Below are 25,626 nucleotides of genomic sequence, written 5' to 3'. Positions count from 1 at the left end.
ACGTATCTCTGTAGAGAGGCAAATTAGCATTAATGAGGCGTTTCCAGAAAGCAAGTGAAGAGGATGTTGGTTTCTTCCAATGCATGGCAATGGATTTTAGAGCATAAAAAATGGACAGTCCCAGAAATGTTCCCTCCGCTACAGAAGGGGCCAGGTCATTCACCAAGCCCAGAAGGCACACCCTCGGCTCCAGTGGAAGGTGAGTCTGAGCCACATCATTTATTAAACTCACCACTCATTCTGGACCAGAGAGATAGATGGACAAGTCCAAAAGACATGAAAAAAGTCACCATCAGGATGGTCACATTTCCAGCATACAGAGTGTAAAACAGGGTTTAGCTCATGCAATCTGTGAGGAGTGAAATACCTTTACTGTGTTACTCTTTTAGCTGCCAGGAATGGAGAAAGTACTTGGGTATGGAAGAGCACGTGACTCACTCCATATAGCCATGGTGGTGCTTAACCCAGTGTTGTCACATGGCAATGGGAGGAGGGTCCTCAGCCTTGAGTAAGCTCCAATTGGAGTGACTTCTAGCCTACACTAGAACATTTATACTCACCTAGATGAGTGTAGCATCATTCCGATGCTGTATCTGTCCCCTGCCAGCTCTAAGACTGAGAACCGAGCGATCAAACACCGCTGATCGCTCAGTTGTCAGCCTTCAGTGAGCAGAGAGCTGGTGACGGTCAGTCACCGGCTCTCTGCTTTGCCCCACCAGCGCTGAGTGGAGAGCTTGGCTGTGGAGGGGGTGGAAGTGGCTGACTCAATCTACCAAAAGGCTTGCTAAGAGACTGAGCCAGCTGCCGGTCCAGGTGAATCCAAACTCTAAAGTCAAGATCTTTCCCAGGCCTAGCTTGGCTGAGTGATCTCAGCCGACAGCGGTCTTTAGCCGGCTGTCGGCTAAAAATGGGTCACAGGAGTGCAGAACGAACTACAAGCCTGTGATCCCCAGGAGAAGTACAACCAAAACAGCTTTGGCTATACTTCCCCTTCAATGTTAACATATTGTTTTTCCTGCATTTGAAAAAACACGTTTACTTTAATAGCAACAGTGAAAAAAGTTTCTAAGACTACCAACTAACCAAACGCATGGTTGTAAGAGAATTACTAAAAAGAGAGTTTATGGTAAACATTAACAGCTTGCCGACTGGCTCATGCCGATATACGTCGGCAGAAGGGCACATACAGGCAGATTAACCTACCTGTACGTTGCCCTTTAAGAAGCAGTTTGCGGGCGCGCGCCTGCCGCAACCTCCGTGAGTGTGATGGTGGGTCCCGCAGACTCAATGTCCGCGGGGATACCCGCGATCGTCTCACGGACAGGAAGAACGGGGATATGCTAATGTAAACAAGCATTTCCCCGTTCTTACCTAGTGACAGGACACTGATCACAGCTCCCTGTAATCGGGAGCGGTCATCAGTGTCGTGTCACACATAGCCCCTCCCCCTCACAGTTAGAATCACTCCCTAGGACACAATTAACCCCTACAGCGCCACCTAGTGGTTAACCTCTTCACTGCCAGACACATTTACACAGTAATCAATGCATTTTTAATTGCACTGATCGCTGTATAAATGTGAATGATCCCAAAATCACTCCAAAAGTGTCCGATCTGTCCGCCATAATGTCGCAGTCATGATAAAAATTGCTGATCGCCGCCATTATTAGTAAAAAAAAAAATTATTAATAAAAATGCCATAAAACTATCCTCTATTTTGTAGACGCTATAAATTTTGTGCAAACCAATCAATAAACGCTTATTGCAATTTTTTTTTACCAAAAATATGTAGAAGAATACGTATCGGCCTAAACTAAGGGAAAAAAAAATTTTTTATATATATTTTTTGGGGATATTTATTATAGCAAAAAGTAAAAAAATAATGCGTTTTTTTCAAAATTGACGCTTTTTTTTGTTTGTCTATTTATAGCGCAAAAAATAAAAACTGCAGAGGTGATCAAATACCACCAAAAGAAAGCTCTATTTGTGGGGGGAAAAAGGATGTCAATTTTGTTTGGGAGCCACGTCGCACGACCGCGCAATTGTCAGTTAAAGCGACGCAGTGCCGAATCGCAACAAGAGTGCTCTGGTCTTTGGGCAGCCAAATGGTCCGGGGCTAAAGTGGTTAATAAGACACCATAACAGAAAAAAATGATTGTTGTTTAAAAACATTTTAAGCTGATTTTATAAGACATGGAAGGTACATTCTTAGTTGAATTAACTGGGCTACCAGCAAAACACTCAACTGAAGCTTTTGTATGCCTACATAGTCTTTCTAGAGTCATCCTGTCATTAACTAAAGCAAATTATATAAATGTCAGATTAACAACACTTGCATAATAATTCTGTCTGAGCCAAGAACTATTACATAGAAGAGGTTGAGTTGATGAGTAAATCTTCTAATGGTAAGCAGATCAGAGATGGGTCATTGTTTCTGCATACTGTCTGGGTCTTCCTGATCCAGAGTGACTGAAGACAATACAATGTTTGGGCTAAAGCAGACTGTGCAACATGTTCACATTCATATTACTAGAAATACAATCATCCTTTTATATCCAGCCCAAAGCAGGATATGAGCCATCTACCATACCGCAAATGTACCAGTAGCAGTAATTGGAGGACCATTGTAGTCCCCCAGTAAGATATGGAGGCAGCTCCAAACACTGACGAAACAGGGGCATTGCAACTGCATGCATTATTTTATGATCCCTGATACATCCCTGATACATAGAGTAACAGCAGGACCCTCAAATTGGGACTTTAACCACTTCAGCCCTGGAAGATTGCGATTTGGCACTGCGACGCTTTAACAGACAATTGCGCGATCGCGCGACGCTGTTCCTAAACAAAATTGACGTCCTTTTTTTCCCACAAATAGAGGTTTCTTTTGGTGGTATTTGATCATCTCTGCAGTTTTTATTTTTTGCGCTATAAACAAAAGAAGAGCGACAATTTGGAAAAAAAACACTATCTTTTACTTTTTGCTATAACAACTATCCCGCATTTATCAAAAAAAACTAAATTTTTTCCTCAGTTTAGGCTGATATGTATTCTACATATTTGTGGAAGAGAAAAAAAAAAATCGCAATAAGCGTATATTGATTGGTTTGCGCAAAAGTAATATAGTCTACAAAATAGGGGATAGATTTATGGCATTTTTTTTTTTTTTACTAGTAATGGCGGCGATCTGCGATTTTTAATCGGGACTGCGACATTATGGCGGACACATTGGACACTTTTTGATACATTTTTAAAACCACTGACAATTATACAGCGATCAGTGCTATAAAAATGCACTGATTACTGTGTAAATGTCACAGGCAGGGAAGGGGTTAAATGTGTTTCCTATGTGTGTGTTCTAACTGTGGGGGGGAGAGGAGAGAGAGAGAGATTTTTTCTCTCTGTGCAGTGTAGATAAAATTGTCAGGCTTGGCGTGTTTTTCTGGGTCAGGGTGAGTGACTCAGGGAGACTGGTATGACTCACAGGCAGCATCTCTGATACCTCCCCCTTCTTCTAGAAACTTGGAGAAGATTCTAGAAGGATGGGAGTTGAGGTGAGGAGGAGCTGCCTGAAATATTCATGAGGGCACCTGACTAATCCTCACAGATTGGTTGGCAGGAGGCAGGCCCCCTCAAATACTCAGGGTCTGCCCAGCTGGGGCAGTGGAGCTCGGGTGGAAGATGGAGATGGAGTGTTAGGCTTCTGGTGTCCCTTGAGGTTGCCCCCTAATCTGAACAAGGGGGGAGGTGACCTCAGGCCTGGGCTCGGGTGCAGAAGGGACCCTCTTCATGACACGCAGAGGTGTCCTGGCCAGAGGCGCAGGAGCAAGTGGAGGACAGTAGGAAAACACTGCCGGGCAAATCTCCAGGGAGGAAGACAGTCAGAAGGGCTGGTAAGGGTACAGTCAGAGGACTGAGAGGCATGCCTGAGAGGATGCAGAGTCAGTCTGGGAGGACTGTGGAGTCTTAGCCAGGAGGGTTAGTGAAAGGGGCAACCGCAGTCAAGCAGGCTGGCAGTGCCTAAAGAGGCGGTCCTGGGATCAGTAGCCACAGGAGTAGGACAGCTGGGCACTAGGACTTTTGTGCTACACTACCAATATGGCCTGCGGTCCCTGCCTGCAAAGGGCATTTGCTACTGGTCTGATTGCTCTAGTCTTGTCAGACCATCCACACAGTGCTAGCTGGTCCTGGGAGTTGTTGTTCTACAAGCAAGATTGTGCTGGAGGTAGAAGGAGAAGTGTATATAGTTTTGTCCACCAGGCTGTATATAGTTTTGTCCCTGAGGAGTTCTTTACTGATCAAGTGGGCATCCCATAATACCCTCAACCCTATCCAAGTTTAATCCCTCTAATAGAATACAAAAAAACAACTGAAAACAAAAAAAAGCTGAAATTCTGACTGATTCTTGATTCCAGCGTGTGGAAAATTCTGTGTGCCTGGCTGTGCGGGGAAGGAGATACCTTAATTCGCCAGCGGCTCCTATGGGGGTAGCGTTACACATGTTTTAATCACTTGCTTACTGGGCACATATACCCCCTTCTTGCCCAGGGCAATTTTTTAGCTTTCAGCGCTCTCACACTTTGATTGACAATTGCGCTGTACTGCAGCACGGTTCCCATATGAAATTTTTATCATTATTTTCACACAAATAGAGCTTTCTTTTGGCGGTACTTTACAACCACTGGGTTTTTTATTTTTTGCTAAACAAACAAAAAAAGACCAACAATTTTGGCTTATCAGAATCTGAAAGCGCCCTTTAACACCAGCTTTCCCCCTTCCCCATATGAGAATGAGTATGGGGTACATAGTAGGTTAAATAGTAGTAGTAAAAAGTGTCAAAAAGTAATAAAAACAGATACATTTTTTGACAATTCCTTTGTTAAAAAATATAAAAACAATGTCCCCCTAATGTAAATCCATCGTCAATCACGACGCCCACTGCACCTCTAGGGTTGCCACATCATCCCTTTAATCCAGGACACACATTAATTACACTGGTTATCTGGTTGATTAAGGTGGTAATTTTGCAAATAAGTAATTTTTCTCCTTCACTGATGTGCACTGATAGGCTGCACTCCCAATGTTGGGGTTATTATTGCACTCATTGACAACAATGCTGGGGGTTATTGTACTCCAAATCTTTGGGCACTGAGGTGCTAAAATGAGCTGCTATTGTGCAGCCCTCTGAAAGTGTCGAGGGTCGCACTTGAGGTCTCTAGAATTTTCCAGTTGACCACCATTGGTGTAGACCAGGGGTCCACAAACTGCGACCTGGGGGCCAGATGTGGCCCTTTGCCTGCCTTTATTCGGGCCTTGGGGCACTTTTCCTCCCACTGATGAAAGACACTATTCCTCCCACTGATGCAGGAAACTTTTCCTCCCAACAATGGGGCTTAATTTTTGTTACTAGCATCAACAATGGGGCACTTTTCCTCCCACTGACACCAACAATCAGGCAATATTCCTAGCACTGATGCAAGACACTATTTCTCCCACTGATGCAGGAAACATTTCCTTCTATTGAAACTAGCAATATGGCACTATTCCTCCCACTGACGCCAACGATAAGACATTATTCCTCCCACTGACGCCAACGATAAGACATTATTCCTCCCACTGACGCCAACGATAAGACATTATTCCTCCCACTGACACCACCGATGGGACACTCTCCCTCCAACTGATATCAATGATGGGGCGCTATTCTTCCCACTGACACCACCGATGGGACACTATTCCTCCCACTTATACCAATGATGGGGCACTATTCCTCCCACTGACACCAACAATGGGACACTATTCCTCCCATTGACACCACCGATGAGACACTATTCCTCCCACTGATACCAATGGTGGGGCGCTATTCCTCCCACTGACACCAACGATGGGGCGCTATTCCTCCCACTGACACCAACGATGGGACACTATTCCTCCCACTGACACCAACTATGGGGCACTATTTCTCCCACTGACACCAGGGTAATTTGTACTCCCATAAGCCACAGTCTGGCCCACCTAAAGTCTGAAGGACAGTCAACTAGCCCTTTGTTTAGAAAGTTTGGAGATCTCTGGTGTAGACATTAGCTATGCAGTTTGCCCATCAGCTGTTTCTGGAACAGTAACCAAGCAATTGATCAGCACAGCACAGGTAAAGTCAGCACCATCGAGTTGCCAGCAGGGAGGAACATACTCAGCTATAGGGATGCCAGGAATGTGTTCTTTGGCTCAGGGCCAGTCACTTGCCATAATTTATTGTACACCAGAGGCCTTCAACTTGCAAACCATGGGCCAGATCTGGCCAGCTACAAGATTTTATCTGGCCCGTGGCTAAGTTCAGTGGCATATCTTCAATGTGCACAAACTGAGGATTCAGATCAGCAGAGGCTGCCTATGTTTTCTGCTTCAATCTGATGTAAGAGGGGACTCTGATGCCATGGGGGACTCTGATGGGGACCCTGATGTTATGAGGGATTCTAAAATGGGCTTTGATGTAAGTGGGCTCTAATTGGAACCCTTATGTAGGAGGGGACTCTGATAGGGCCCCTGATGTAAGCGGGACTCTAAAGAACACTCTGATGTAAGCGGGGTACTGATGGGGACCCTGATGTAAGGAGGACTGTGATGGGGATCTTGATGTGATGGGGGAGTCTGATGGGGACCTTGATGTAAACAGGACCGTGATGGGGACCTTGATGTAAAGGGGGATTCTGATTGGGACCCTGGTGTAAAGGGGGCTCTAATGGGGACCCTGATGTAAAGGGGGACTCATATTTATAAAACAATTATTTTTGGCCCATGAACATTTGTAAATATACTGTGTGGCCCTTGTACTGAAAAGCTTGGAGACCCCTGACTGACCCCTACACTCTGTGCATTTGAATGGTTGGCTACAAAGGGAGATATTAAGAAAGCAGAGCAAATTGTAATCTCAGGCATAAGGAAAGATAATGCAGATGGGGATCTCTAAAACAATTCTAAAGTATTTATGAGAACCTATTGTACACCAATTAAAAAAAAAAAAACAGGATGTAACAATTGAGAATTGAAGCTTGAAGTATATAATGTATTTTTTTTTTTACATTAGTTACCTTTTAAATATGGAACAAATGCATATACATACTTCATATTTACATCAAAAGGCAGCAGACTGTCCAATTTTATATTTTATATAAAAGGTAAAAAAAGACAAAACTTTCGTTCTTTTAGGTTCTTAGCTGTTTACATATAATAAAATAAAATAAAATTTTTTCCTTTTAATTGCAGTTTATCTTCAACAATATGTAACAATCCGCTGGAAATCACACAATTGCTTACTAAAGCCCAAGTGAATTTTCAGTTTAAATCAGCTAAGTACATAACAGGTGTGAAAGTAGAAGTACAATCAAAGCTCATTTGGCTGTACTTCTCCTGTGGATCTCAGTGGTGCAGTTTGTTCTGCACTCCTGTGACCCGTTTTCAGCAGACAGTGGGCTGAAGCCCGCTGTCAGCTGATGTCACAGAACCGGTCCAGGCTAAGGAAAGATTGTAACCATATGGTCAGGATCCACCCACATGCCTGGACCAGCACCTGGCTCAGCCTCTCAGCAAGTCACTGAGAGCCTAAGCCGGACGCTTTCGCCCTCTCCACAGCCCAGCGCTCCAGTGGGCACGGGGGCAGGGTGGGGGTGGGGGGCAGAGCAGACAGCGATGACCGACAGTCACCATCTCTCGGCTCAGGGAACTCTGAGACCCGAGCGATTAGTGGCGTTGGATTGCCCGGTTCTCAGCATTAGAGCTGGCGGAAGACAAACGCAGCATCAGACTGATGCAGCATCCTCTTAGGTAAGTATGATTCTAAAATAAAAAGAAAACCCATACTTCTCTTTTAAAGCTTATTTTCTTGAGAAAGTAGCCACAGCCTGAGTAGAAAAGCCTGTTCCCTGCCAGTATGCTGCAGAGAAGGGCCCCTGCTCTCTGTATGGAAGAACTGGTCTCTCTGCAGAGATCAGACACGCCCCCTGCTAAGTCTGAGCTAGAGCTCACCAATCAGCAGGGAGCCCAAGCTTTGCTTGGTGTGGCTTAGCTAGCTCTAGCTCTGACTTAGCAGGGGGCATGTCCGATCTCAGCAGAGAGACCAGTTCTTCCATACAGAGAGCAGGGGCCCTTCTCTGCGGTAGGGGACAGGCTTTCTTACTCAGGTTGTGGTGCCTAAAGAAAATAAACCGTAAGACTCTGCACACCCTTTGATTTGACGCACCTGGAATGCAGTAGGTTGATACATTTGACAGTATCACTTTAGGTAAACTGATAACCCAGCAAAGTAAAAAAAAAATAAAAAGCTACATAAAACTGCAAACAGTAACTCAGCACTTGTCTAACAGGTAATGCAAGTATAGTCCAAACCACCAAGAATAGTAACAATCACTATTTCCATAGATAGATACTGTAGATACGGTATATCACCAAAAGTATTGGGGCGTCTGCTTTTACACGCACATGAACTTTAATGGCATCCCAGTCTTAGGCTGGCCATACACGATACAATTTTCTTATTCAATTTTCTTTAGATTTACCTTCAACTATTGGATGTAGTACAAGGACCTGCCTGATTGCACAAGATTGAACAAGAAAATTGTATACTGTTTGGCCAGCCTTAGTCTTGAAATTGTCCAAAATGTCTTGGAATGCTGACGCCTTAAAACCCCTTTCACACTGCAGGCGTTTTTCAGGGGCCACAGCGCTAAAAGTAGCGCCTGCATAGCGTCTGAAAAAAGCGGCTCCATTCACTCCAGTGTGAAAGCCCTCGGGCTTTCACACTGGAGCGGTGCGCGGGCAGGACGTCAGGTAAAGACCTGCCAGCAGCTTCTTTGGAGCGGTAAAGGAGCGGTGAAATCATCGCTCCTCCACCGCTGCTCCCCACTGAAATCAATGGGGCAGCACTGCGATACCGCCGGCAAAATGCCCCACTAACAGCCAAATAGCGCCGCTAAAATGACGGTAAAGCTAAAATAGCGCCGCTTTACCGCTGACGCCCTAGGCGGCTCGGTGTGAAAGAGCTCTTATGCCGCGTACACACGTCCGGACTCTCCGTTAGAACAGACTTCGACGGTCTTTCCGACGGAGATCCGCTGAAACGGACTTGCCTACACTCGATCACACCAAAGTCCGTTCGTTTAGAATGCGATGACGTACGACGTGACTAGAAAAAGGAAGTTCAATAGCCAGTAGCCAATAGCTGCCCTTGCGTCGTTTTTGGTCCGTCGGACTAGCATACAGACGAGCGGTTTTCCCGATATGAACTGATTCCGTCGGAAAGATTTTGAAACATGTTCTATTTCTAGGTCCGTCAGAATTTTAGAAAGAAAAAGTCCAATGAAGCCCACACACGATCGGAATGATTCCGTCGGACCTTTTCTGCCGGAAAGTCTGGTCGTGTGTACGCGGCATAAGAGCTCCCTCCACTGTAACTAAGAGGTCAAGCCCAACCCCTGAAAAACAACCCCACACCATAATCCCCCCTCCACCAAATGATGTGGACCAGTGCACAAAGCAAGGTCCATAAAGACATGGATGAGCGGGTTTGGGGTGGAGGAACTTGACTGACCTGCACAGAGTCCTGACCGCAACCCGATAGAACACCTTTGGGATGAATTAGAGCGGAGACTGCAAACCAGGCCTTCTCGTCCTACATCAGTGCCTGACCTCACAAATGCTCTTCTGGAAGAATGGTCAAACATTCCCATAGACACACTCCTAAACCTGGTGGACGGCCTTCCCAGAAGAGTTGAAGCTGTTATAGCTGCAAAGGGTGGACCACCTCAATATTGAACTCTACGGACTAATGCCCTGTACACACGGTCGGACATTGATCGGACATTCCAACAACAAAATCCTAGGATTTTTTCCGACGGATGTTGGCTCAAACTTATCTTGCATACACACGGTCACACAAAGTTGTCGGAAAATCCGATCGTTCTGAACGTGGTGACGTAAAACACGTACGTCGGGACTATAAACGGGGCAGTGGCCAATAGCTTTCATCTCTTTATTTATTCTGAGCATGCGTGGCACTTTGTGCGTCGGATTTGTGTACACACGATCGGAAATTCCGACAACGGATTTTGTTGTCGGAAAATTTTATAGCCTGCTCTCAAACTTTGTGTGTCGGAAAATCCGATGGAAAATGTGTGATGGAGCCTACACACGGTCTGAATTTCCGACAACAAGGTCCTATCACACATTTTCCATCAGAAAATCCGACCGTGTGTACGGGGCATGAGAGTGGGATGCCATTAAAGTTCATGTGTGTGTAAAAGCAGGCATCCCAATACTTTTGGTAATATAGTGTAGATAGATACAGTAGATAGACAGGCAGACAGATAGATAGCAGTGGCGGCCTGTAATGCAGGACGCAGGAGCGCCACCCCCCTATCCATGCGTCCGGCCCCCTAATCTACATGCTGGGCACCGGACGCATGGATTTCAATGGGGTTTTTGCAGAATTGGTGACCGACCAACCCATTGACCGGGGAGAGGGGGTGGCTATGGCTGTGGGTGCATTGTTTTCAGATAGATAGATAGATAGACAGACAGATAGACAGATAGATAGAAAGATAAGATAAGATAAGATAAGATAAGATAAGATAAGATAAATAGATAGATAGATAGATAGATAGATAGATAGATAGATAGATAGATAGATAGATAGATAGATAGATAGATAGATAGATAGATAGATAGATAGATAGATAGATAAGATAGATAGGTACCTGATATAGAATTCTTTGCATTGGAAGATTCTTCTGGTCGGTAAGTAAAATGTTCTCTCTATAGAAGGTTGGGAGGATGTTATGTCCTCTAGTCCTCCTGGCGATCAGCGCTCCCTGTATTTCGGGAAGAAGAAAAGTCATCTTAAAGGGTTTTGCATTCCTAATGGGTTTATCTGTACATCATCCCCGGCAACTGGAGCGAGTTAGGCATTTAATCCAGATAAACCCGAGACACATTTAATCTCCTTCTGTGTATCAAACATTGTGAGCGATCCGCCATGTTGTGTGGTCACTGTACCACATGTGTAACAATGTAACACTTATTAGGATTTGACTTTTCAGCGTGATTTGCACTATAATTCTCTTCTGTGAGGTGTAATGATGATGATCACATATACAGGTTTGTAGATGAGCTCCGGTGTCCATTGTACATCGTTTAGTGCGGTCAGCAGAATTATCTGCGCGGCAAAGGTTTGGATCCTCACTTTCAATAAATCATTGTGGATCCTTTCTGTGCACAATGGTTAGAATATTTTAACCACTTCAATACCGGGCACTTTCACCCCCTTCCTGCCCAGGCCAATTTTCAGCTTTAAGCGCTCTCACACTTTGAATGACAATTGCGCGGTCAAGCTACACTGTACTCAAATGACATTTTTATCATTTTTTTTACACAAATAGAGCTTTCTTTTGGTGGTATTTAATCACCTCTGTTTTTTTTTTTATTATTTGTTAAAAAAAAGGCCAAAAATTTGGAAATAAAGTGCTTTTCTTCATCTCTGTTACAACATTTTGCAGATAAATAATATTTATTCATTGTATGGTGCTACATTTTTTTGGTGAAAATAACCCAAATCAGTGTTTATTGAGTCTGTAGGAAAGTTATAGAGTCTATAACTAAACAGTGACCCAACAGTGGGGCACTATTCCTTTCACTGACACCAATGATGGGGCACTATTCCTCCCACTGATACCAACGATGGGACACTATTCCTCCCACTGACACCAACGATGGAACACTATTCTTCCCACTGATACCAATGATGGGGCACTTTTTCTCCCACTGACACCAATGAAGGACCACTATTCCTCCCACTGACACCAACGATGGGACATTATTCCTCCCACTGATACCAATGATGGGGCACTATTCCTTCAACTGACACCTACAGTGGGGCACTATTCCTTCCACTGACACCAATGAAGGGGCACTATTCCCCCCACTGACACCAATGATGGGACACTATTGCTCCCACTGATACCAATGATGGGACACTATTCCTCCCACTGATACCAATGATGGGGCACTATTCCTTCAACTGACACCAACAGTGGGGCACTATTCCTTCCACTGACACCAATGAAGGGGCACTATTCCTCCTACTGACACCAACAGTGGGTCACTATTCCTTTCACTGACATCAGCAGTAGGGCACTATTCCCTCAACTGCAACAGTGGGGCACTATTCCTTCCACTGAGACCAATGATGGGGCACTATTCTTTTCACTGACATCAACAATGACGCGCTATTCCTTTCACTGACACCAACAGTGCGGCACTATTTATCCCACTTATACCAATGTTGGTGCACTGGACAGAGGAGGAAGAGAGGCTGTATTTGGACTTTGATGGTACCGTATAATTAACTGGTATTAAACAGTCAGGAATAAAATTATTCAAGGAATTTTATTACAAAAGGGAACATGATAGCTCATTGTACAAGCACATTGTCATATAGAGTGATTGTCATATAGCTAAAGAAATAAAGAAAATATACATATTTACAGAATACTTTGTATGAATGCAACAAATAACATTTCATGTATATATAATTTTGCGATACATTTATATATGTAAAGAGGCGTATGTTGTTTTTAATTGTATTGTATGTTTGTCATTCCTGAGGGATGACTTTGGATACATTTGACAACATTTCTTCCCATTTCTTCTTTTAATTAGACTAGTAATAGCTGTATCCAGTGCCTTCCAAAAAAGCTCCCTTGTCCTCCGGGGCGGGTCAGCTCTTTGCCGGGCCTCTGGCCTTTTGACACAATCCGGTAAGACGTATGGATGGTGGGTGTTTTTGCAACAGATGTCTCATATATACATGAAATGTTATTTGTTATATTCATACAAAGTATTCTGTAAATAATTAGTATATTTTCTTTATTTCTTAAGAGCCCTTGCACACTGGGGCGGTTTGCAGGCGCTATTGCGCTAATAATAGCGCCTGCAAACCGCCCCGAAAGTGCCGCTGCTTTCATTCCAGTGTGAAAGCCCCGAGGGCTTGCACACTGGAGCGATGCGCTGGCAGGACGGTAAAAAAAGCATCTTCGGAGCGGTGAAGGAGCGGTGTGTATACCGCTCCTTTACCGCTCCTGCCCATTGAAATCAATGGGACGGCGCGGCTATACCGCCGGCAAAGCGCCTCTGCAGAGGCGCTTTGCGGTGGTATTTAACCCTTTCTCGGCCGCTAGTGGGGGGGTAAAACCCCCCCGCTAGCGGCCGCATACCGACGGTAAAACGCCGCTAATAATAGCAGCGTTTTACCGCCGACGCCGCCCCCCGCCCCAGTGTGCAAGGGCACTTAGCTATATGACGATCACTCTTCTACACCATCTAACTATAGAAAGCTCCTGAAGAAGCGGCTAAGTCCGTGAAACATGTAGCGTAACTAGTACATAGATGATTTTGATATTCTATCTGTTAAAGATAGGATGCAATTTTCCTGATTGTCATGATCTGTTTTTATCTATTTGTGTAAAATGAGCTATGATGTTCCCTTTTGTAATAAAATTCCTTGAATAATTTTATTCCTGACTGTTTAACACCACTTAATTATACGGCACCATCAAAGTACAAATTCAGCCTCTCTTCCCCCTCTGTCCATATCCTGATGGGACGAAGGTACCCTGACTAATCTTTTCTACTCTTATGGCACTTCTCTATAATGTTGGTGCACTATTTCTTCCACTGACACCAATGATGGGGTACTATTCCTCCCACTGACACCAACATTATTCCTTCCACTAACACCAACAATGGGTAGCTATTATTTAAACTGGCACCAAGAATGGGGCATAATTCATCCAAATGTTAAAAACGGTTGGGCACTGTTCCTCCTCCTTCTGACCACAGGTACTTTGTAATCTTTTTACTCCCACTGACCACCAAGCCTGAGACATTGTCCACTCCCTCTGATGCTTTGTTTAGAAAGTTTGGTGACCCCCGCCTAAGAATTGCTGGGATTTCATTAAAAGTGAATGGCATCGCAACACACTAACTCAAGCATAGTGAGGTACTACATGTTTCAATACCGCGTGCATTGCCGGCAATGTGTGATCCCAGCCTCAGACAAAGTCTTGAACATTATAAGTCACCATTATAATGTTGGTTGAATGTGCATTGATGTAAAAAAATGAATTTAGAAGTGCTTCCCTTGTTGAGTTTCCATAGAGCTGTCCTTGTAAAATATAAACCTTTGACGTTGTCTTCTCTGTATGTTCTGTGACATGTTTGCTGAGATTTCTTTTCTTGTAGAGCTGTGTATATCATGTACCAGCCATATGATAACAATGGAAGGAATTCAATACAAATTCTCCATTGTACTTTGCAAAACGCAACACTAAAAGCTAAGACGACCTTGATCAAAATCTAAATTTGCACCTTTTCAGCTGACCTGTTTACCCGTTTCAGCTGACACATTTACGTAAATTTGTAATTTCTTTAAAACAGAATTCCAGCCAAAACTTTTTTTTAACTCCCACTGTTAAACCAATTTTCCCATGTTTACACCCTTCTTTTGGCTTGAAAATTTGATAAAGACCCTCAAAACTAGATATTTTCTGTTAGCAGAGGAAACGTAGAATAAAATCTCATTTTTTTTTTGTTTTGGAATATTTGTATTGGTTTTGTACAGAGAACATACTTACAGGTGCATCTAAAAAAATTAGAATATCATCGGAAAGTTAATTTATTTCAGTAATTCAATTTAAAAAGTGAAACTCATATGTTTTATATAGATGCGTTACACACAGAGTGATATATTTCAAGCATTTCTTTCTTTTAATTTTGACGATTATGGCTTTCAGCTAGTGAAAACCCAAAATTCAGTATCTCGCAAAATAAGAATATTACATAAGACCAATAAAAAAAGGATTTTTAATACAGAAATGTTGGCTTACTGAAAAGTATGTCCATGTACAGTATAGTGAGCACTCAATAATTGGTTGGGGCTCCTTTTGCAAAAATGACCGCATCAATACGGTATGGCATGGAGGCCATCAGTCTGTGGAATATAACTGCTGAGGTGTTATGGAAGTCCAGGTTGCTTTGATAGCGGCCTTCAGCTCATCTGCATTCTTGGGTCTGGTGTCTCATCTTCCTCTTGACAATACACAGATTCTCTATGGGGGTTAGGTCAGTTTGCTGGCCAATCAAGCACAGTGGTACCATGATCATTAAACCAGGTATTGGTACTTTTGGCAGTGTGGGCACGTGCCAAGTCCTGCTGCAAAATTAAATCATCATCTCCATAAAGCTGGTGAGCCCAGGGAAGCATGAAGTACTCTAGAATTCCCTGGTAGAGGGCTGCGCTGACTTTGGACTTGATAAAACACAGTGGACCAACACCAGCAGATGACATGGCTCCCCAAATCATCACTGACTGTGGAAACTTCACACTGGACCTCATGCAACTTGGATCCTGTGCCTCTCCAGACTTCCTCCAGACTCCGGGACCTTGATTTCCAAATGAAATGCAAAATTTACTTTCATCTGAAAAGAGGACTTTGGACCACTGAGCAACAGTCCAGTCCTTTATCTCCTTATCCCAGGTAAGACCCTTCTGACGTTGTCTCTGGTTCAGGATTGGCTTGACACAGGGAATGCAATAGTTGTAGCCCAAGTCCTGGATACGTCTGTTTGGTGGCTCTTGAAGCACTGACACAAGCCGTAGTCCACTCCTTGTGAATCTCCCCCAAATTCTTGAATGGCCTTTTCTTCATATTCCTTTCAAGGCCGCGGTTATCCCTGTTGCTTGCGCACCTTTTTCTACCACACTTTTCCTTCCACTCAACTGTCCATTAATATGCTTGGATACAGCACTCTGTGAGCAACCAGCATCTTTCGCAATGACCTTATGTGGCTTACCCTCCTTGTGGAGGGTGTCAAACTGTCAATGACTGTCTTCTGGAAAACTGCAAAGTCAGCAGTCTTCCCTATGATTGTGTAACCTACTGAACCAGACTGAAAGACTATTTAAAGGCTCAGGAAACCTTTACAGGTGTTTTGAGTTAATTAGCTGAATAAGAGTGTGACACCACGAGCCTACAATATTGAACTTTTTCACAATATTCTAGTTTCCTGAGATACTGAATTTTGGGTTTTCACTGGCTGTAAGCCATAATCATCCAAATTAAAATTAAAAAATGCTTGAAATATATCACTTTGTGTGTAATGGATCTATATAATATAGGAGTTTCACTTTTTGAATTGCATTAACTTTTTGATGATATTATAATTTTTTGAGATGCACCTGTATATGCAATCAGAACAGGTCCCCGAACAAGCAAATTTAATATGAGTTTACAGAAGGTAACATGAAACTTGAAAGCATACATACAGATAAATATTTGAGGTAGTTATAGGGCAGAGAAATGAAGGTGCAGAAGAAGTAATGTGGGGTATAGAGAAATGTGGTTCATCTACCATCCTGTGTCCTTGTTTTTCTTCACCGGTGTGGGTGAGGAGTGACAGTCTAGGAGCGCTTATTTGAAAGTACTATCAGAAGTACAACAACGGATATGTCACTGAAGATGTACAGTTGTGGAACTATCTGCTCTTAGACTAGCAAGTCAAAGTATGGGGAGCAAGATGGCCTTGCCCCCTATACTCTGACTTGCTGGTCTAAGAGGAGATAGCTCCCCAGGTGTACATCTTCAGTGACATAATCAGTATTGTCCCAGCTTCTATGAAAGCTGGGGTTTTGTATACAGGTATCCTGGATCTTCTGACAAGATGACTGGGATATAAGGGAAGAGGGAAAGGAAAGCCTGGAAAAGTCGGTAGGTAAGGGAAACACGGAGCAAGGTGGGGAAGCAGTGGGAGATGAGATAGGTAAGGAAAGTAAGGTGAGTCTAGTGACCACTAATGTAAAGAGATGCAAGTTTTTGACTTTTGCATGGGCAACCCGCCATAGGATGTCCACCCCCCACCAGTCTTCATTTCTCACTAATTTGTGGACCAAAACTCAGCAAAAATTGGTAAGGTTTTATGGTTATGTTTGCTCTTCTGTATGAGGATGAACATATGTTGTTCATGTTCTATTGTCGTCTTGTAGTGCAGCCAATGGGACTATGTTTTGATGTATTTAGAAAGTCTGTCCTATGAAATATGGCTATGTTGTTCTTTGTTGGATACCCTATACTTTGAAAGCCATTCCTGTAAGTTAGGGACCTGTGTGGCTAACCAGTGGACATAAGTGCACATCCTGACCGTGTTGATCATATGCATTGCTAAAGATCTAGTAAGATGTACTTGGTGGAGAGAAGTGTAAATACAGGGGCAGGGGTGTAGTACCATGGGTTGCTTAAGATCACTGAAGAGAATTCTTGAATTTTGTTGCATTGGCACCAGATGTGCAACATCGTCCCTTTTTCCTGCTTCAATGCCAGCAATGGTCTGGGCCTTGGAGAAGATTTTGTACAGCAGAGAGGGGGTTCTGTTCTCAATTTGTACCTATTCTCCTGTACATTCACATTCAGAAACCTTTTATGAATTGTGCCATAAACCATTTTCACTCAGCTTCACTTAGTGTCAACCTTAGCTTTCTTTCCCAAGCTTTGCATGGCGTCCCTAAATTGGAAGGACAATTCACGAACCTTCCGAGATATATTGTGGAGGCCAGGTGTCTCTGGGGTAAGTCCATGAGACAAAGGGGGTTCTAGGGATGATGGTTCCCTAAGTGAACAGGTTTGAATCCAAAAGTCATTCAGAGTGCCAAATTTGGAGGTAGGACAACTATTGGATTGGTGAGGGTTGGAATCATTCTGGCAAGTCACTGCATTCTCAAAAGGTTCCTTTAGGAAAAAATGTACTTACACTGATCTTGAGGGATTTCTTAAAAGTTGCTTGATAGACCCGTTCGGAAGACTGGGTTATGTAATCTCAAAATACTAACTGCAACATACAAAGCCATTCACAACTCGGCCCCGAGTGACATCACCAATCTTGTCTCCAAATATCACCCAAACCGTCCTCCCGGCTCCTCCCAAGACCTCCTACTCTCAAGCTCCCTCATCTCATCCTCCTATACTCATCTCCAGGATTTCTACAGAGCCTCTCCCACCCTCTGGAACTTGCTACCTCAACCTGTCCGGCTATCCCCTACTCTTGCTACCTTCAGGCAATCCCTGAAACAGTGGCGGCTGGTGCTCAAAATTTTTGGGGGGTGCAAACAATCTGAAAAATTCTGAAAAAAAAACCCATCAATCGAAGCCACTGTGCCCATCAATTGCAGCCACTGTGCCCATCAATTGCCCCCACTGTGCCATCCAACCCAGCCACTGTGCCCATCATTTGCCGCCACTATGCCAAACGCATCCACTGTGCCCATCAATTGCTGCCACTGTACCATCAAACACAGCCACTGTGCCATCAAATGCCGCCACTGTGCTCATCAAACGCCACCACTGTGCCCATCAAACGCAACCACTGTGCCATCAAATGCAGCCACTGTACCATCAAACACAGCCACTGTGCCATCAAACGCAGCCACTGTGCCCATCAAACGCAGCCACTATGCCCATCAAGCGCAGCCACTATGCCCATCAAACGCAGCTACTGTGCCATATCAAATGCTCCCACTGTGCCATCAAATGTTCCCACTGTGTCATATCAAATGCTGCCGCTGTACCATATCAAATGCTCCCACTGTGCCATCAAACGCAGCCACTGTGCTATCAAACGCAGCCACTGTGCTTTCAAACGTAGCCACTGTGCCCATCAATTGCCGCCACTGTGCCATCAGACGCAGCCACTGTGCCATTAAATGCAGCCACTGTGCCCATCAAACGCAGCCACTGTGCCATATCAAATGCTGCCACTGTGCCATCAAATGCTCCCATTGTGCCATAGCATATGCTGCCAGTGTGCCCCCCGCCCGCTTTCTGCATTTACCCTGTCTCGGTGGGACAGTTCGTCGATGCTCCTTGATGTCTTCCCCCATCCTTTCTTCCTATCCTCCGATAGTCACCTGATAGTCATCCAATCACAGCGCCTGTCGTTTCAGCAAGATGACGGGTAACACTGATTGGCGGAGAGGCGGTTTAGTGTTAGGAAAGCGAATATTCATTGGCTTTTCTAACTCAGCTGAGTGACCTGCGAGTGCCCAGCATGGCGCTCGCAGGTCACCTTTTTTTTCGCCTATTAGAGCCTATGGCTCTAATCAGGTGCTTCAAAAACACCCCCCCCGCCACTGTAATTCAGGCGCCCGGCGCCCGAAAATGGGCCGATCGCCTGAATAGATTCATGAAATACATGAATCTATCTATTGGTGCTAGAGAGGGTGGCTGGAGAGAGGGGGCGGCGCCTGTGTGCCCTTAATGGACGCACCGCTACTGAATATACTCCATGTAAGCAAAAATAGTAATTTGGAGATTGTTATTTGTATGGAGCCATTAGGGTGCAATATATTGGCTTTCTGCACTAATAACTAAGCAGCTCTATGTGATCCAATCCATTGCTGGTGAGTATTATACTCAAGGACAATTTGCTGTGTAAAAGCTGAAGGTATTACAAAAAGATATGCATGATATAAATGAAACGCTCCTACATGTCTCCTTGCCGTTGGACTGTTTGTATGAATCAGTAGAGCCCAGTGAAGTGAAGTCTGCCATGGAGATGCAGCAAATGACAGCGCAGGCAGAGTACTATGCACAGTGCCCTGCATTGTCAGGACAGCCATATATACCAGCACAATGCATTCCAGTCCTGTGATGGATATGTACTGACTTAGTACTGCATAGTGACAAAGGATCACGCATCACAACGCACAACACCTCCTCTGCCCCCCTGTACAGAGTATAAACAATGCACATAAAGGGGGGTTGTGACCTGTCCATACCAACATTATGAACGCTGACAGTGTCTCCATCCCAATTAGTAATACCAAAAGGAGAAAAGAGAAAGCGGGACTTTAATGAGACGTGTCAACGCATAAATATTAATAAATTGGCCAGGCACATATAGAGTTGGCCTGTATCCAATATAAGTATAATCCAGACATAAATATTCTATAACCAGGGAAACACTGGGCGTAATCACAAAGGATTTACAGCAATATTCGTATGAAACATTGTTTAATACTTCATTAGACATAAAGAGAATTGTTAAAAATCAATCAATCAAGGGTATGGTAGATACAAAGCGTATACAGTTACAGTACAGGTAGTTGTTAGATTGTAGGCATCCTTAAGTTGTTAACTCTACGCGTTTCTTGGCTTGCAGCCAATCATCAGGAGTTCAGATGCATAATAACTAGAAAATAATAAAGCAGCCATTAATCTAATGATTGACATAAACATATTGAGAAAGCAAAAACTACAATAGTACTCACAAGTAAAATGGATAGATGATAAAATGAGAAGGTGGTCCGGCCTGCAAAGTCTCACCCGGGGTTGAGGCAAGGACCAGCCCCTCCACTTCACATCACTCCACTTCCCTCCTGTGCTCCACATTTTCTGCTATACCCCCCAGTCACTTTCATCTGTCTATTCATGGATGGTTTTCTCACTTCACTCTCACTTCCACTCATATTTCTTTTTCTCCACCCATAGCACTCCACAGCGCTTGCCAGGTTCCCCCCTCTCGTTGGGCCATACTGTGTGGGGTGTCCTGGTTTTGATGGCAGCCTCCTCCCCTTTGGGGTTTACCTCTGGGGGGCTGGTCCTTGCCTCAACCCCGGGTGAGACTTTGCAGGCCGGACCACCTTCTCATTTTATCATCTATCCATTTTACTTGTGAGTACTATTGTAGTTTTTGCTTTCTCGATATGTTTATGTCAATCATTAGATTAATGGCTGCTTTATTATTTTCTAGTTATTATGCATCTGAACTCCTGATGATTGGCTGCAAGCCAAGAAACGCGTAGAGTTAACAACTTAAGGATGCCTACAATCTAACAACTACCTGTACTGTAACTGTATACGCTTTGTATCTACCATACCCTTGATTGATTGATTTTTAACAATTCTCTTTATGTCTAATGAAGTATTAAATGATGTTTCATACGAATATTGCTGTAAATCCTTTGTGATTACGCCCAGTGTTTCCCTGGTTATAGAATATTTATGTCTGGATTATACTTATATTGGATACAGGCCAACTCTATATGTGCCTGGCCAATTTATTAATATTTATGCGTTGACACGTCTCATTAAAGTCCCGCTTTCTCTTTTCTCCTTTTAGAGTATAAACAACCTTTCCCAAACCCCCCATTTACCTTTAAGCTGTTAATGCAGCAGTTCTCTCCCTCCTTGGTTTTCCATGTGATGCCATCCTTCTGATCTCCTGCCAGTGCCAACTCATAGTAAACAGCAGCTGAGAATAGCGGTGGGTGCAGCTAGCAGGGTCCCATCCACACTAATAGTCCTCTGGCTATGTTGCTTCTGGGGTGGTCGGGTGCCAGTGTTGCCAACCTAACAGATTGAAATTTACTGACATGACACCCAAATTTACTGGCACAGCCAAGTTTTTACTGGCATTTCCAAAAGTTACAAAATTACAGTTTTAAGTACACATTTCACTATTTAGGCTACAAACAAGTACAATATGTAATTAGCAATGTGATTTAAGGTAGATAATAAGGCAAAAAACATATTTCTTATTTTATTTTCGATATAGTAAGTAAGTAGCTCAGGAACAGGACCCAGGAGGGCAAGAAATTAGAATGGGCGGCACACACAAGAAATTGACTCTGACAGTGATACTGACAGCAGTGTGCAGCAGTACAGATTACCGACACGGCACGTCCTCTCCTGAGTCACAGTGACTGTCTCTCTCCAAGCCAGGTGATCCCTCCAGTCCAAATAGCACTGATGGTCCCGCTCCCAGCCTGCCTTGCTCCCATCCCGCAGACCCACACCCAAGGCTCTGGACGCTCTGCTTGGCTCCCTTGCACCATGACATCACAGGACATGCTCAGGCACCGCCTCCACCAGACCCGCCCAAACACACTGTAACAGGCACTCGTATGGTCTCAGCTGGCTCCGGGCCGAGCATCACAGCCATATTTTTTACTGGCAACCTTTTTTTTTTTTACTGGTAGTAGAACATTGCCTGTTTTTTACTGGCTTCCCGTAAAAATACTGATGGTTGGCAACACTGTCGGGTGCCCTGTGGCTAGGACAGTGCAGGCTTGGGGGGGGGGGAGGGGCCTTGGAGGAGGTAGTGCTGCTGGGCAATCTGACGGCAGGACATGGTGGAGCTCCAGGTAGAGGCAGTGCTGCATGCAGTGAGTGCCCCAGCGAGGAACTGTCAGTGCAGTACAGATCGGTCAGGACGGGTAAAGTGGAGAGAATGACTGAGCAGAGAACCGCAGGGAAGTGTGTGTGGAGCAGAGCGGAGGGGCAGCTGTCAGTGCCAGAGTCTAAGAGAGAGAGACTGAGTGCAGACTGAGTCCACAGCGCCGGAAGTTAAGTTAGCCTTAGCCACCCGGAATCACAGAGGCGCCGCTCAAGCCTTCCGTACTTAACCACGTGTCGCATAGTCCACAGAGTGGTGACCCAGAAACCCAGAAGTGGTGCCGAAAAAAACACCACCCACCGTCCTCTGATTCTTGCCAATCAAAACAGCACAGGAGGCTAAAGAGACAACTACTGTAGATTGGGAGTGTTCGGGGCGCACTGCTTGCGCCCTGAACACTCCCTAAACACAGACGAATCAGCTTCCCAGTTGCAATCAGCTGATTGCAAGCTGGGAAAGCTTCCATAGGCAGCTGTGCATCCGGCGCCTGGACACTCTTAAAATTACCTTTTTTTTTTAATGACTAGCTTAATCCTTTACCACTTCCATCAGCTCATTCCCCACAGTTACAACCTTTTGTACCCCCCTCCCCCACCCTATTAGATTGTAAGCTCTTCTGAGCAGGGCCCTCTTAATCCTCTTGTATCTTATTGTATTATAACTGTATTGTCTCCCTTTTATATTGTAAAGCGCTGCGTAAACTGTTGGCGCTATAAAAATCCTGTATAGTAATAATAATAAATAATAATGTAATAGATTCCCAATTTTATTTGTCACACAATCTTTAGGCAAATATTTATCAAATCTAATTTTTTAGTAAAAAGTACAATAATATTAATTTTAGTGCACGCAAACACAATGCAGTCCCCAGTTGTTTTGTAGAACATAAAAGCTTCGAGTACACAGATACCAAATATATTAATACAAAAATTAAAATGTAGCGCTGTACTTTAATTTTTGTATTTTTCTTTAGTGCCCTGTGTCTGGGTTATTGTGCTCAGCTGCAGGTCATTTTTTTTTTCTCAAATAAAGTTTTTATTGCAACAAAACAAAGAGAAACCGTACAGTTTACATAGAAAAACCAGCAACGATCCTTTCAGTCATTACAGAAATATATTATCAATCGACATGGGATCAAGGCATTTATGGTGCAATAGTACAATCCGTGCACGTATCACTCAGTATTCATTAGGATTGGATACAAGTCACCGTTAACCCCAAACGTCTCCATTGCTTCATCCCAACACATGAGGTCTGCCTCCCACACACCAAGCAGCTTAGCATTCCTCCCAATGCCTGCCTTCACCTCTAGGTTACCTAAACAATTATGAAAATAGCCTGTCCATCACTAGATCAATAGGCGAAATGCCGGGGGGGGGGGGGGGGTGTCTAACCAGGGCGACCATAGTTTATCAAGTTTATTTGGGCATACCCTATGTTGATATATGTATTTCTCCAGCCGGAGTGTGTCCCCCATCTGTGTCAACCATTCCTTCAGTGCAGGAGGGTCAGCCGCCTTCCAGTGCCTAAGGATCACTTTGCGGGCCTGAAACAATGCTCTGGCAATAGTCTGCTTCTGGTCGTCTCCTGTGGGGATGTCGTCCACAATGCCCAGCAGACAGGGCTTTGGATCCATCGGTACTGTGACCTGGAAGGCATTAATAATCGTGGACACAACCCCTGTCCAGAACCGATGTAGTTTGGGACAACGCCATAGCAGATGTATGAGGTCACCGTGCTCCCCCACACATCTGGGGCAGTGTGGGTCCGTCCTCATCCCCATTTTAAACAGTCTGAGTTCTTAGTGAACTCTAAGGACAATATACAGCTGGGACAGTCTTTGGGCCACATTGAGGGAACACAGCTGTATCGCCTGTAGCGCCTCCTCCCACTGATCCTCCTCGAAGGTGCCCACATCTCTTTCCCACTAGCTCGCCGCCCCCTGGGGGAAGCCCTCCAGATGGGTGTGGAGGATCATGGCCTAGCATCTGCATACGAAGCCCCTGAATAGAGACACCTCTGCCACGTAGCGGAATACAGGTGTCGGCGAAAGAACCCACGGGGGCCCCGACAGGTCACGCCCGCACTGCGTGTTGCAGCTGCAGGTAATAAAAAAGCATCGAGTTGGGGAGGCCAAACTGCTCCTTCAATGCAGAAAACGGCCGCAACTTCCCATCACAACTGCAGGTCATTAAATTTATAAATTTTTCACATCGTTTAATTCATCTATTACTTAGCGCAGATATATCATTTTTAATTCTATTCACCAAATTTATTAAACCTCCAAGGCTTCCTGCCTTCAAACCTCAATGCAAAGGGCCAAAAAATGGCAAAAACTATAATGCCCAAAATTGGTAATACGTTAAAAACCTTTTCAGTTCTTCAATTTAGTGTTATATATAAATGATGGATCTAGAATTATTCTTCTATTTCTGGCATGTGTGGACACCTACCTAATATGCGTTGCACAATCTACATTTATTTTATCATATTGTTTATATTCTATTTATATTGGGATTGTCATGTGTTTTTATTGCTTTCTGTGACTCCTCTGGGGAGATATGGGGTACATTCTTTTTCGGACACCATACTGGAATTAACCATATGGCTAAGACTAAAAGGCTGCTGTAACGACCTTCGACAGGTCACAGTTAGGGATAAGCCGGACTACCCTGGGACTGGTTTTTTTGAACAGGGTTCGCAAAAACTTCAAAGAAAGTCAGATGCTGAATCCAAACACTATTGAAATCAATGGGAGACAAATCTGTGATTTTTTTTTTCTGGGCTAATAGACATGGGTGTCAAAAAAATAGGATGGGGGGGGGGGGGGTTCACTGCCCTGGGGAACATGTACCAATGCAAAACAAAATATAAAACATGTCATGCAGCCAGGATCAGTGATTTTGAAATGCTTAACTGAAACCTTAGAAATGCCCAATTTATTCAGGTGTCTTAATCCTGCCTGTGAAGGGGTACATCTCTGTGATCATGTACAGAGAGTGCTGCAGAAGGAAAATAGTGTTTAAAATTGCCAGCAAATTACATGACAATTACAAAAAAAAAAACACCTCCAATGGTCTGCGATGTATTTTGGGGGCCTATGGAGGAGTCTGTATGCTGGGGTTTTTTTTGGGCCTATAAACTGTATCATTTATTTTTCTTAGTAAACGTCGCTTCTGCTATAGTACATGTTAGAGCAAGAATGGGGAAAAAATAAGTCTCCCCCCCCAAATTATGTAACAGACGCTTTGGGGGGGATTTACTAAAGTTGGAGAGTACAAAATCTGGTTCAGCTCTGCAGAGGAACCAATCAGGTTCCAGGTTTTTTTGTCAAAGCTTAATTGAACAAGCTGA

The 25,626-nt window shown here is 44.1% G+C and overlaps 1 protein-coding gene across 1 annotated transcript in view; it reads right to left on the bottom strand.

The window, feature by feature from the left end:
- Positions 1 to 10,878, bottom strand: part of LOC141141328 (fibrinogen-like protein 1) — a 60,679-nt gene extending 49,801 nt beyond the window's left edge. Inside the window, exon 1 of the mRNA XM_073629001.1 lies at positions 10,749 to 10,878. The gene's annotated coding sequence lies outside the window, so the exon portion shown is untranslated. The remainder of the gene's footprint in view (positions 1 to 10,748) is intronic.
- Between the last annotated feature and the right edge of the window lie 14,748 nt (positions 10,879 to 25,626).

The sequence above is a fragment of the Aquarana catesbeiana genome, linkage group LG04 (genome assembly GCF_042186555.1).
Source record: "Aquarana catesbeiana isolate 2022-GZ linkage group LG04, ASM4218655v1, whole genome shotgun sequence".
Classification (NCBI taxonomy): Eukaryota; Metazoa; Chordata; class Amphibia; order Anura; family Ranidae; genus Aquarana; species Aquarana catesbeiana.
The sequence above is the reverse complement of the archived record's forward strand: the minus strand, read 5'-3'. Positions and strand labels throughout refer to the sequence as shown.